This window comes from Setaria viridis, chromosome 7 (assembly GCF_005286985.2).
Source record: "Setaria viridis chromosome 7, Setaria_viridis_v4.0, whole genome shotgun sequence".
NCBI lineage: Eukaryota > Viridiplantae > Streptophyta > Magnoliopsida > Poales > Poaceae > Setaria > Setaria viridis.
Genome location: NC_048269.2, coordinates 35,431,176 through 35,443,901, shown reverse-complemented (window position 1 = coordinate 35,443,901; position 12,726 = coordinate 35,431,176). Strand labels below are relative to the sequence as shown.

Sequence of the window (12,726 nt, the reverse complement as noted above, 5' to 3'; positions counted from 1 at the left end):
AATATTATTAAAATCAAGCCACTTTTACCTTGAAAATAAGTTTAGCAGTAGATCAATGTGCAGCTATATAATAAGAAAATTGTAGGATTGAATTGATAATAAACCACTATTGAGAATTGATGACAAACAGATAATACGGAAACAATAGCATGAGAAGGAGAAAAGTTCCTCATAAAAAAGCTGTCCCAACAGGGCCAAGAAAAAAATTCTCATATATCTCCAGATATTGTATCTATTAACATATAGGCAGTTTATATACGACAACGTTGTATAAAACAATGTTGTTGCTATGTGAGTGATAAGCAGACCACAGTAAAGAGATATCTATAGACTAGCAGAATCAATGAATTAGAGAAATAGCAACGGCTAGAAGACATTGGGCAATTGGACAAGTAAAAAGTTAATAGCTTATACTGTAAATAGTGCATCTCAGTAAATGAAGGAATAGTTCCAAGCTACTAACATAAGACTATTAATTCATATGCAAATATTCTAGAAAATATCTATACATGCTTAAGTTCAAGATTTGGTCTGGAAGGCTGATCAAATATCCATACATTTTACCAGGCATCAAAAGAAAAACAAATGCACACTAGAACTTTAGATTGATTCAAATGGTCACTATCTAAACTATGAGGCAGCATCTGGCAGTACTTTTGCCTTTATGAAACAGACTTTCACTAATAGCAAAATACTAGTTGATATAATATACTTGCAGAATGGAAAACATTATTTGCTGGAAGACCGGGAAATTAAAATTATGCATAAAGCAGCATTACTTTGGTTGTCAGTTGTCATGAAATGTTTGGCAATAAGCAATGAATTTGTGACAAGCATTGTCAAAAGTCAAAACTGAATAAATCTACGAATATCAAGATTAGTACCTCCAGGTAAGAGCTCAACTAAATATATTGTCTTGCTAGTTGGTAATACAGCAACCAGTCTTGTAATTCAGTGCTCAAGGAAATTGCCTCTTAGCAATAGAATAGATTGCTATGTTCCTCTCAGTACCCAGTTTCTGGAGTCAAAATTCAAATCACAGCTAGACCTTTTTCCAAAATCAAGGCAAAGCATAGTTCCGTAGTCAAGAACCAGCAAATCTCTTCTCCAGTTTCTGTATAGACAGAAACTCCTCAGCATATAACTGTATAATCCTCGAGACTTCGCAGCTAACTGTGTCAACGGCATGCTGGTCTAATAACATCTTGCACCTAAAGATTGTCTCAAATTCATTCTTCTGAAATTCATTAGGAAGGATGCTCCCCCAGTTCCTCGGTTTTCCAACAAAACAGAAGCCATAAGGAAGTGAAAGGAAAGTAATAGGGTCTGACGAGTGTCCTTTACTAACCATCTTATCTTTCAAGTCCAGTGCCTTCCCAAGCATATTATGCCTACAGAGGCTGAAGATAATAGCATTGTATGCTGAAATCCTTGGGTCCCATCCATCAGAAACCAATCCCTTGAACACATCTAACAGAGCATTCTTGTCATGCAACTTAACACTGTTGCTACAGTTTGAGTTGATGATCCAGGTCACACTGTTTGTGAGCCCATTAACTAAATAATTTGATGTGACATCATTAGGAGAGCAACGGTTAAGCAACATACGTTCAAAGTATGCAGCAGCTTTGCTTACTTTATCTTTCTTGAATAAACTACCAATTAGGATTGTATAGTGTATAACATTAGGAAGGAGACCTTCAGATTGCATATTTTCAAAAACAAATTCTGCAGCCAATCTTGCAATATCCACTTATTAATGATGAGTATGTAACAACATTTGGTTTGCATCTCCGCTTCATCATATCGCAAAGCAAACTCAGAGCTCCACTTATGTTGCCTTGTTTAGCACAGCCATCAATAAGCGTAGTATATGTAAACTCATCTGGAATGCAGCCAACCTTTTTCATGCTGCTCATGCATAGAATTGCCTCATCCGTCATTCCAAACTGACAATATCCTTTTACCATAGCATTGTAGCCAACAACATCAGGGCAGACTCCCTTTTGTTCCATGAATTCAAATATTTTCTTTACGTCACTAATATTCCCACTCCTGATGAAACCATCAATCAACGTGGTATATACATATTTATCAGGCTGGACATTATGCTCAAGCATCTCTGCAAGAAGGTTCTTAGCTGCGGGAAGCATTTGTTTCTTGCATAAACCACTAATCAATACATTATATATGTTGACATCAGGCATCACCTGTCTCTCCATCATCTTATCCCTGACACTCAGGGCCTCAGTTACCTTCCCAGAAACAACAAGGCCATGAATTAGAGCTCCAAACGTGATGACATCAGGAGTATGCCCTCCTTCCATCATTTCCACGAGAAAATCTGATGCAACCGTCACATCTCCTCCGATGCAGAAGGCATGAATCAAAGGAGTGTAGCTATTTTGATTTGGCTCCAACTCTCTCCTAATGGCCTCTCTAAAAAGTTTCTCAGCCTCGTGAGCACGACCTTCTCGGCAAAAAGCTGATATCAAAGTATTAAACGTGACGACATCTGGATCACAACCGCTCGCAAACATTTGCTTCAGAACAACCATTGCCTGCGATGCTGAGTGGCGTTTGCACACAGCATCAATGACAGTGTTGTAAATCTGCACATTGGGGGACAATCCTCTCACCTTCATCTCGCCAAGCAAACCCCCAATCCTCTCCAAATCACCTTTCTGCCCGAGCCAGGTAATGATAACTCCATATGTCACCTCGGTCGGCAAGAATCCCTTCATCTCCATATCACCCAACAGCAACATTCCCCTCCGAATTTCCCCGCGCTGGCAATACCCATCGATCAGTACATTGTAGAACACGGGATGCGGAATGCACCTCGCTCCCCACCTAGCCTCAATCAGCTTCCTCCCTTCCTCCACCCGCCCTTCCAAGCACATCCCTCGCAACATCACGCAGGTGCTGTAGTCATCCGCGCCGCCCTCCTCGGCAAGCATTTCGTCGTACAGCTTCCGGGCGTCCTCCCAGCGCCGGCGCTGCACGAGGAGCCTGAGGAGGCGGTTGCAGTCTGCCGCCCTGGGAAGAGCGCCGTACAGCTCCCTGGCACGCTGGCACATCTCGGCGGCCTTCCCGTCCATTCCGGCGTCGGCGTAGGCGGCTGCGAGCTCGCCGAGGCAGGCGAGCGTTGGCGCGGCCGCCACGACGCCGTCGCCCGCGCGGGACGACGTGGACGGCGCGGGAGCGGGGTGATACGGGGCAGGAGCCTTCTTGACATCAAATCAAACGATGCGGTGGGCGGCGGCAAGCGGAACGCTTAATGCAGCATCCAAACCGTCAAGTGCGAAGAACTGGAACAGAGGCGCCAATTTCGAGTCTGTGTCTTTAACCACTCGGACATATCAAGCTTCTAGTCTTCTTTTTGAAATATGCTCCTTTCGTCCCAGAATATATATCATTTTACGATTTATCATCTCAAGAAAAAACGCAAGAAATGTCTGAGCTAAGATTGATCACAGATTGAGCAACATGATTAATTTACCGTGGAGTAGAACAATGTCAACAATCAACGCGGTGAGTTTTCTATTACGAGATGAATAACTAGGACGGCAGATGAATTTTTTCTTCCACTCGAAATAATCTGGGAACCGGAAAGAGCGTACATGGAAACAACAGATTGTCCGAGAACAGAGCCGAGCGCTCTCCCAGTTTAGTATATAGATGAGGGATACTCTTTCCAATTCAGGAGGCGTTTGTTTATTATTACGAGACAATAACTCACCATTTGAGTTAACCATGCTCACACAAGGACGGTGAATGTGCTTGGTGCAGCAAAGGTGAGTAAAATTACAGTATAATCACAACAAATATATGGACATGTGTGGAAACCACGTAGTCTGATTACATGCCAAAATGGTCTAACGGCATGACAGTTGTTTTCTGTAGTAGCCGTACACGTACTTCATGGCTTTAGTTCTTACAACCCAATCGAAATAAGTTTTAATGTTGAAACTGAACATGCGAAATTTAGGAGTGCAGCTCTGACTGAACAAGACAATCCTACGTGAATAGGCGCTAGATCCTGAATCTGTCAAGCATATCTTCAATAGTTATGTTTTCCTAAAAAAGGCACAAGGACAAACATAAATAAAATAAGTGAAGAAAAAGCTGGGATCCAAAGTTGAAGCTTACATCGTCTTCAATGATCAGCCATTCTTTCAGTATTAGTTTGATTGTTTCAGTGGAAATAGCGAGCGAAATCTGCTCAAGCCCGCAAGCAATCATGCCAAAAACGCCACCACTGCAGATAACAGGACCTCCCGAGAAACCCCTTCGGTTGTACAACTTGTAGAACAACTTCTTTCCCAATATCAGATTGTTGAGATACCAGAGTTTGTCCACTACAAAATAAAAAAGGCATGATGTTGATATAAGTTAGTTGGCAACAAAGTGTAGACTAAAGAGTTAGAAACATACCTAATGGCACCAGGAGACACAGCAGGTATGGTGGTGAGAATTAAGTCATCTGATCCACAAAACACATAATCGGGATTGCTGTAACCCACAGCAATGGCACATGTCCCAACTGGTAAGTCATCTCAAGCAACAAACTAACTGCACTTTCTTAGCCAATCCAGTCACTTTAATTATAGTCAAGTTGACAAATGAATTCTTTTTTAAGTGACCTTATCCCAGACTTCTCCTCACCCATTCCCCTAAAAAATATCTTCCTTCTCCTCATCTGTTCCCTAAAAAATATCTTCCTTCTCCTCAACCATTCCCCTAAAAAATATCTTCCTTTTTTATATCAAAGCCAAGGCTTTTGGATCCATGAAGCACATGCTCGCAAGTGAAAACAAGAGCTTTGCAATCAGAATAATTCTACAACAACAGCATAACCTTTTAGTCCCAAGCAAGTTGGGTAGGCTAAAGGTGAAACATAACTTGATCCAACAAGGAAAGAAGATAGGAAAACAATTTATATAAATATATAAAAGGATCAGAATGCTTTTTATATTACACAAAAGAAGAAAATAAAGAACAAACCTACCTAATAGGCCTGCCATGGATTTTAAGTACAGCTTCCTTAGCCATCTTTACCTCAACAGCATGTGCTACCAGATATTTGACAAGTGAACCTCTTAAATCTTCCAAAACACTGAAAAATAAAATGTAAAAGAACTCAAGCTCTAATACTGCAAGTTTCATGGAATCTAAAATAGCATTAAAGTGAAAGTGTAGTACCTATCATAATGATCACGAATAACTATAGCAAGTTCTTCACAGTCATGGTGAATGTCATTGTAGTGGATGGACATCTCATAAAGATTCCGAATCTTCATCGCTTTTATTTCTGCTTCAAAATAGGGCATTGCACTCTTTCCATAATAATTGAAGCTGGAGAATGAAATGTACTGTGGCTGTGGCTGCAGCAGTACTGTCCGGGATAACCTCAGCTTTCTGATCTTGTTGAAGGGGTGCAGCTCTAGGAGTACCATCTTGGGTAACCTCAATATTCTGCTCTTGTTGAGGTGGTATGGTTTCAGGAGCACTGTCTGGGATAACCACAATATTTTTGGCAAGGTTTTCTAAGGGTTTTTCAGATGCCCTCTTATATCTTCGAATTCTACACTGATATCGATTTTGAAGATAAAGTGCCCTCACCTGTTGTCATTTTGTTTATAATCAGATAAGAAAATAGAAGCAAGAAAATTTAGAGCAGCCAAACTCACTTTATCCTCATCTTCATCCTTGATAGGACGGAAATTGCCAGTCACAAAGAAATTGTCTCCGTGCACCTAAATGTTGTTGATTGGCAAAGAAAAAACTAAAAAACAAAATCGCATCATCTCAGAAGAAAGAAGTTGTGGAATTGCATGACTCACATCATCCAATATTTGCCATTGAGCACTAGGATGGATGGTCCTCAGATCAAAGTCTGTCTGCAAAGTATGCAATGTGTCCTCGTGCTAAAAAAAGAATGAACAACATAATAAGCAATGAACATATGAACAGCTCTTGACGATCATCAATAGTTTAATAGAAACTAGAAAGGAGAAGAGGATATACCACATGAATAAGAAGAAAATGTCCATTCCTGTATAAAACTGCCAGTTCCTGCTTTTCTTGAAGCATGTGGTCACACAGGCATGATACTCTACAAATTTTGGGGAAAAAAAGGTCCCAACATTAGGAACTAATGTCAACGTACCAGCTTCGATCACTTGACTGAAAAAATCGCTAGGCTTGTAATAATTTTGGACCTTTATCTCTATGCAAAAGTTTGTTTCCTAAATTTTATCCCTGTTACACTATATCATTCATTATTCTAATCCGACGTACCAGCTTCGATCACTTGACTGAAAAAATCGCTAGGCTTGTAATAATTTTGGACCTTTATCTCTATGCAAAAGTTTGTTTCCTAAATTTTATCCCTGTTACACTATATCATTCATTATTCTAATCCGCAGCGCATGGAAACAATTCATAAGGACACACAAAGGTCCATTCAAAGAAAAACTTAAATGGAACATAGACTTCCCGGTACGTATGAAGTCTGCACATTTAGTACATTGTATAACACGAATATTTCATAACTTATTTTTTTCCGCACTGAAGTGCTTAAGACAGGAACAATCTATGTGGCTACTACATCTGTGAGCACATGCACAGTTTTATGGGACCCAAGGGATTAAAGATGATGCCGCACAACTTTAAAGTACGTAAAATAAAACTATTACCAGTTAATTATTTTCTAGCTCCTTATATTTAATTGTTCGTGTAACATTCACATATTTCCAAATTATAGATGTTAAATATTCAACAAGGACTCTTGAAGAAAGAAAGAGTAGCGGCAATATGTGAAGGTCTCATTGGATTCCTAATGGACGAGGTGATAAATCCACAAGGAGAATTTTATTATGATGGACGACATTTAGACGCTCCGAGCAACACCTCGATGGGAAGATTGTAGATATATAGTTTAGGATTTAGTATATATAATACGCGCTAAGATCGATTTGTATATATAGTTGATTTCATTATACTAGTTGAATTGTGTATATGAATTGTGTATATACATAGTAATTGTATAATTACTAATTTCATTCGTTTAAATACTATACTAAAAGTTAACAAAAGGGCCGCGGTACTACGTGATGCATGAAAATTTCAGGCGCCATGCATGAAAATTTAAGTGGGACTTTAGTCTCGGTTGGGAAATCCAACCGGGACTAAAGGGTGACTTTACTCCCGGTTGAAGGACCCGGGACTAAAGACCCCCTTTTGTCTCGATTGGTTTATCCCGGATGGATTTTTGGAAGATATGCACCCTACCAACCGGGACTAAAGACGAGTTCTCTACTAGTGTAGCTCCAGAAAACTTCCCCGTGAAGCCCCGGAAAAATTGGAAAACAGAAACGGCGTCTTCTTAAGGTTCGTGGCGAGTGACGACCTTGATTTGGCGGCGAGGGTGGCGTTGGTGAGGGGTGGGACTCAGAATGTTTGTCATCCCAAGTTCATGAGACGAAACACGTTTCGCGTGCATGGATGCCATCGTTCCAACAATAGATATACGTAGCAATACAAATTCTCAAAAAGCACTAGCCTTTTTATGAGAGAACAGCACAAGTTGAACTGAAGAGACTGTAGCATCTTCATGTTACACTGTTGTTGCACATAGAGCAACAAAGACTAATAATTAAATGACTCGTGGCACTTCCTAAGCAAGAGGTTGAAACTTTATTCCTAACACACGCTTAACACTCTTGGGAAACTTGGGCACACCACACACACCATATGATGATTGCGAATCTGCAATCCTCATTAGTATCCTGACAACCGTAACTGATCAACCTCTTTATTGCAACCTATGCCAATCCTGCAGCACCAAAAAAAAAAACAGATTTATATACAGGTCACCAGTTCACTGGCTCGTCAGAAATAACTAGCTAGCAAAGCTGAAAGGAATACCCCTTTAAGCCTTCTTCCCAGGTGCCGGCGGTGGACTCGGAGGATCCATCATGCTCCTCAGTTTATTCAATAAATACAGATTAGTTTCCTTACTAAAAAGGATATACTTACATGATAATTATCAGAAGCATATTATATATGGAGGATCACGGATATTATTGGAAGAACCAACGCGCAAGAACTTACTGTAGATATCGCCATCCACGTCGCAGAATTGATAAATCATTCCTTCAGTCAAGTCGGTGCATGCCAACAGGACACCGACCCTGCGTGCCTGGTCCACCAGAGGCGCCGGCAACATCTAGTCGACGTCGCCGTTGGCGATATGGCAGAGGCAGAACTGCGTCGGGGTAGCGATGAACGAGCTTACCCTGTAACAGCACTCGCTCGACGGCGCCGAGACGCTGGAGTTGGTGAGGAAGCTCCCGCACACCGGCACGAACCTCTTCGCCAGAGGCGCCCGGCACGTGACCCGTTCCTCCGGCGACGGCGGCGGCGGCGGGGTCGGGGGTGGGAACAGCGCGTGGCAGATGTCGAGGAGGATCTTGGGGAGGAACGGGAAGTCTGGTGTGAAGAAGAATTTCAGCTGCGCGTGACGAGCTCCCCGCGGCGCAGGTGCCGGCGCGACGACGGCGTGCTTGTCGCCGCTTCAGGGTCGGCTGATCTGATTGCCGCGGATGGCTGCAGGTTGGAGAAGACGACGAGCAAGGCGATCACGACGCACTTGTAGGAGGACGCCATGATGTAGATGATCGAGGCTTTGTTTTGCGTGCTGCGTGTATCAAGTACTCGTACGTAGGATGATCGAGTTTATATAGAGTAGCTAGCGTTCTGTTGAGATTATATGGAACGTAAAAGCATGTAAGTTGTTGGGATTTTTGTGGTGCCGAGGAGGAGGAATGGATCGGATCGAAGGGATTGGATGTGATAATCTGTTGAGGTCGTTGCTTCTTCTATTCTACTCGTTGAGCGTTAGGATCTTATTAGTTGGGATATGCCGCCGAGCTGGAGGCGACGAGGGTGGGAGAAGACATCGGAAGGAGCCCGAAATGTAGGCGTGTGTTTTGCCTGCAGACTGGGTTCCAACTGACGGCGAGATAAGGTATTGGGCCCACACGTGCGGGTGACTCTCACCGTGTCCTTGTTCGACACCATCTGCACGGTTGCGTTCGGGCACGATCCGGGATGCCGAGGCGAGGTCGGAGTTCATGCGCGCAGGACCTCATCGTCGGCAGGTTCCTGGACCGAGTCGATGCGGCTGTACTCGCGGGTGGACCGTCACGTTCAGCCATGGGGAGGCTTGAGGCTACATATGGGGCGATGACTGGGCGCGGAACGGTGGCTTGGCGAGGACGGCGCGTTCCAGCCGGCGAGCCCGTTCCGGTACACCTCGGTATTCCACGCGAGGCCGAGGATGTGCCTGGAAAAGGAGATGGCCTACGTGCAGATCAAGTCCATTGTCGCGAGTGTGTTTGTAGAATTTGTGGTCGACGTCGTCGGGAAGGATGCCAGTGTTCCCGAGCACGTGCTCTCCGTGACGCTCAGAATGAAGCGAGGCTTGCCTATGCAGGTACGGAGAAGGGCGGTGGCTGCAACTGGAAGTACCGAGTTACCAGAGCATCGGTTTCATACTTGAGTATAGAGTTGCTTGGATTTGGCTCATCAAGGAATTTCAATGTTCCTGAGGTTTTCTTATAGAGTAAATTTTACAAAACTACAACTATTTACGCTCTTTATCACAAAACTACAACCTTTAAAGTTCATTTCACAAAATTACAATCATTTCATCGTTAAGTATAAAAAACCTACAACTTTTGTGGCCTGGCCCCACTTGTCAATCACACAAATGCTACATGCTCCGGTCCCACTTGTCATCCATATATGTGCCATGAAAGTTGTAGTTTTCTGAAGTAGACTTTAAAAATTATAGTTTTGTGTAACAAGGGTACAAGTAGTTGTAGCTTTCTGAAATTTACTCGAGATTTAGCAATTGCAATCATAGTTCCCTGGCAGTCGATCACTATGTGATATGTGTGTGTTATTTATAAAACAAAATGTAAATATTTTTAAAATAAAGGCATCTTTAATTTCAAAGTAAATCTAGCAGTAGAACAATGCGCAACTACTATTATGTTGACGTTCGGGCAGCTATGATGAACTAATTTGCATTAAATTTTTTATTTGGATATCGGAAAAAGAAATACTGAGGGAGTAAAGAGATTTAATTCCATACAAAGATATATAGGAGCAATTAGGTCATAACCCACCTCATTAATCTCAACCAAAGATCTTGTGGCGCATAACATTCTTCTTTATTGTCGCTAGATCTAGGACTTCCTCTAAAGGTATGAGAGCCTTCTCTCACACTCACTCTCTATGGGGTAGAGGGGTACATAGATCTGGATATGTTTTGCCACATCCCTTATTGAAGGTAAAGTTCACGGGAAGAAGAAAAGAAGCATGAAAAATAAATCTTGAGAATAGAAGTTGTGATTTGATGATTTTCTTTATCCATTACAATATACGATTTGGGTTTTTTTCTATGCGCTCTCTATGGCCTCCCTCGAATCCCTCTTGATTTTGAAACATAGGCGTACTTTTTATTTGCTTTTATAAACAGTTAACATTTTGTTGGCTGTAAGCTAGATCTGAGCAATTTTTGCGTGGTGCTTGAGCCTGGCAGTATATAAACCCATCCCAACATTATATTAGGCACCGATTATTGTGGCCTGAAGAAATGATGCGCAACACGACTGAAATGGCAGATCATCGATACCTCATCATCTCCATGGCAGTTCGCCTTGCTAGATTTACCATTTGATAAATAATATTGCTCTCGCATAAAAAGAATAGGTGATGGTAAATTAGGTTTTTTTAGGGAACAGTAAATTAGGGTTTTCCCAACCATTCATTAAAATGAAAAATCAAGGCTACACGGGCCACTCCTTTTTTATTTTTCTTCTTATTTGCTCCTTGATTTGAGTGTTCATATCAGTTGTGAGAGACTTTTTTCACAGTTCTAATTTCCCTAATATTTTTTGTGCTAGATTCATTCTCTCTAACTTACGGTCCAGTCCATTTTAGAATGCAAATTGATCCAATATGAGGACCAGAAAAGACAGCCTAGCGCATGTTATGTCCATATTGTTAATTGTGCTTGTGGGATAACCAGCATTTCTTGGTAAGTATAGCATATTTATCTTCCCGTAGATCATATCAATAAATATCTGATGGATATTTATTTGGTATTATCTACTATTGTGACAACCAAAACCCACGGCCCTACTGCTACCTAACCAAGGAGGCTTGTCTCTCGCACTGCCCCAAGAGCAACCCCGTGGGCCCCACCACAACCATCTCCTTCCATAGTGACGCCGAAGGTTGGCTTTCACGTGCAATAATCAACTCTACCACACAATAGAAAGATAGAGGTGCATGATCTTAAGAGTGCAAGGATGCGCAATGCAATATATGTATTAGTTAAATAATTACGATACATACAATATTGGTTTGTTTTTAAGGCATTTTTCCCTCGATCAACGCAGGAGAACCGCGCGTCATTTCATTAATAGGAGAAGAAAAAATCGAATACAGAACACAACAAATAAAAGAAAAAATAGGGGGAATCGCTCCCACCAGAAACTACAAACAAAAACAGAAACAGAAACGGAAGCTGGTATTCACGGAAGCCACAGCGACCCTATTGAAACGCACCCGGGGCTTGCGAACGCGCCAACAGTTCTCGGAGGCCTGAAGCTCCTGCTAAACACCAAACATAGCCTTCTTGAGATACATTCCATGCCACCTGAGTCAAACTAGGAGAAATGCCGTTGAAGACACACTCGCATCGATCTTCCACAACTCCCAGGCTACCAGCGTCACCAAGGAATTAAAACCTTTCTTTAATTCCTTCGGGACGACCTTGACAGCCCGTGACCACCAACCTGAGAAGGTCGTGGAATCAGGCTGAGGGGAGGCTGCTGCAAGATCTAGGATCTGCAGTATAGAACACCATACTTGTCTTGCAAAGGCACGAGAGATCAATATGTGGTTGATATTCTCCTCAGCTTGATCACAGAACAGGCAAGTGGCAGGATGAGGTAGTCCTCTTTTTGCCAACTGGTCTGCTGTCCAGCATCGCTAAAGTATTGCCAGCCACAAGAAGAATTTGCACCTCAAAGGCGCCCAAGACTTCCAGATGCGCTTCCAAGGGGCAAAGCAAACAGCACCGGTGAAGAAAGCTTCACAGGCCGACTTGCTTGAGTAAACACCAGTGTTAGAGAGCTTCCAAATATGGTGGTCATCAATGTCTTGTTGCAGCACCATCCCATCTACCAAGTGCCATATCTGCAAGTATTCCACAATGACTTGCACTGTGAGGGTCCCCGTGATATCTGAGACCCATGTTCGATTAGCCAAGGCTTGAGCCACTGTCTTTTGTTTCCTGACTTTTGGTGGAATAATGGCAAAAGGAGCAGGAGCCAATTCACGAATAGTTTTGCCATCCAGCCACCTATCCAACCAGAACTTAGTAGATTTCCCGTTACTAACCTCCGAGCGCACAGCCATCTCAAGCATGGCACGAGCACATTGTGACACTTGGATATCTAAACCAGCCCATGGCCGAGAACCCTCTGTTTTTTCAAGCCATAGCCATCGGATGTGCAGGGACCAACCCACAGTTCCAAATTGTGCACGCCCAGACCTCCATACTGGAGTGGGTGCTGCACTCGCTGCCATGATACCAAACAATTACCCCCATTTGCCTTGTCTTGGCCTTTCCAAAGATAACCC

The 12,726-nt window shown here is 42.6% G+C and overlaps 1 pseudogene; it reads right to left on the bottom strand.

Moving 5' to 3' along the window:
- Positions 1 to 1,084: 1,084 nt before the first annotated feature.
- On the bottom strand, positions 1,085 to 8,673 carry LOC140223530 (uncharacterized; annotated as a pseudogene).
- Between the last annotated feature and the right edge of the window lie 4,053 nt (positions 8,674 to 12,726).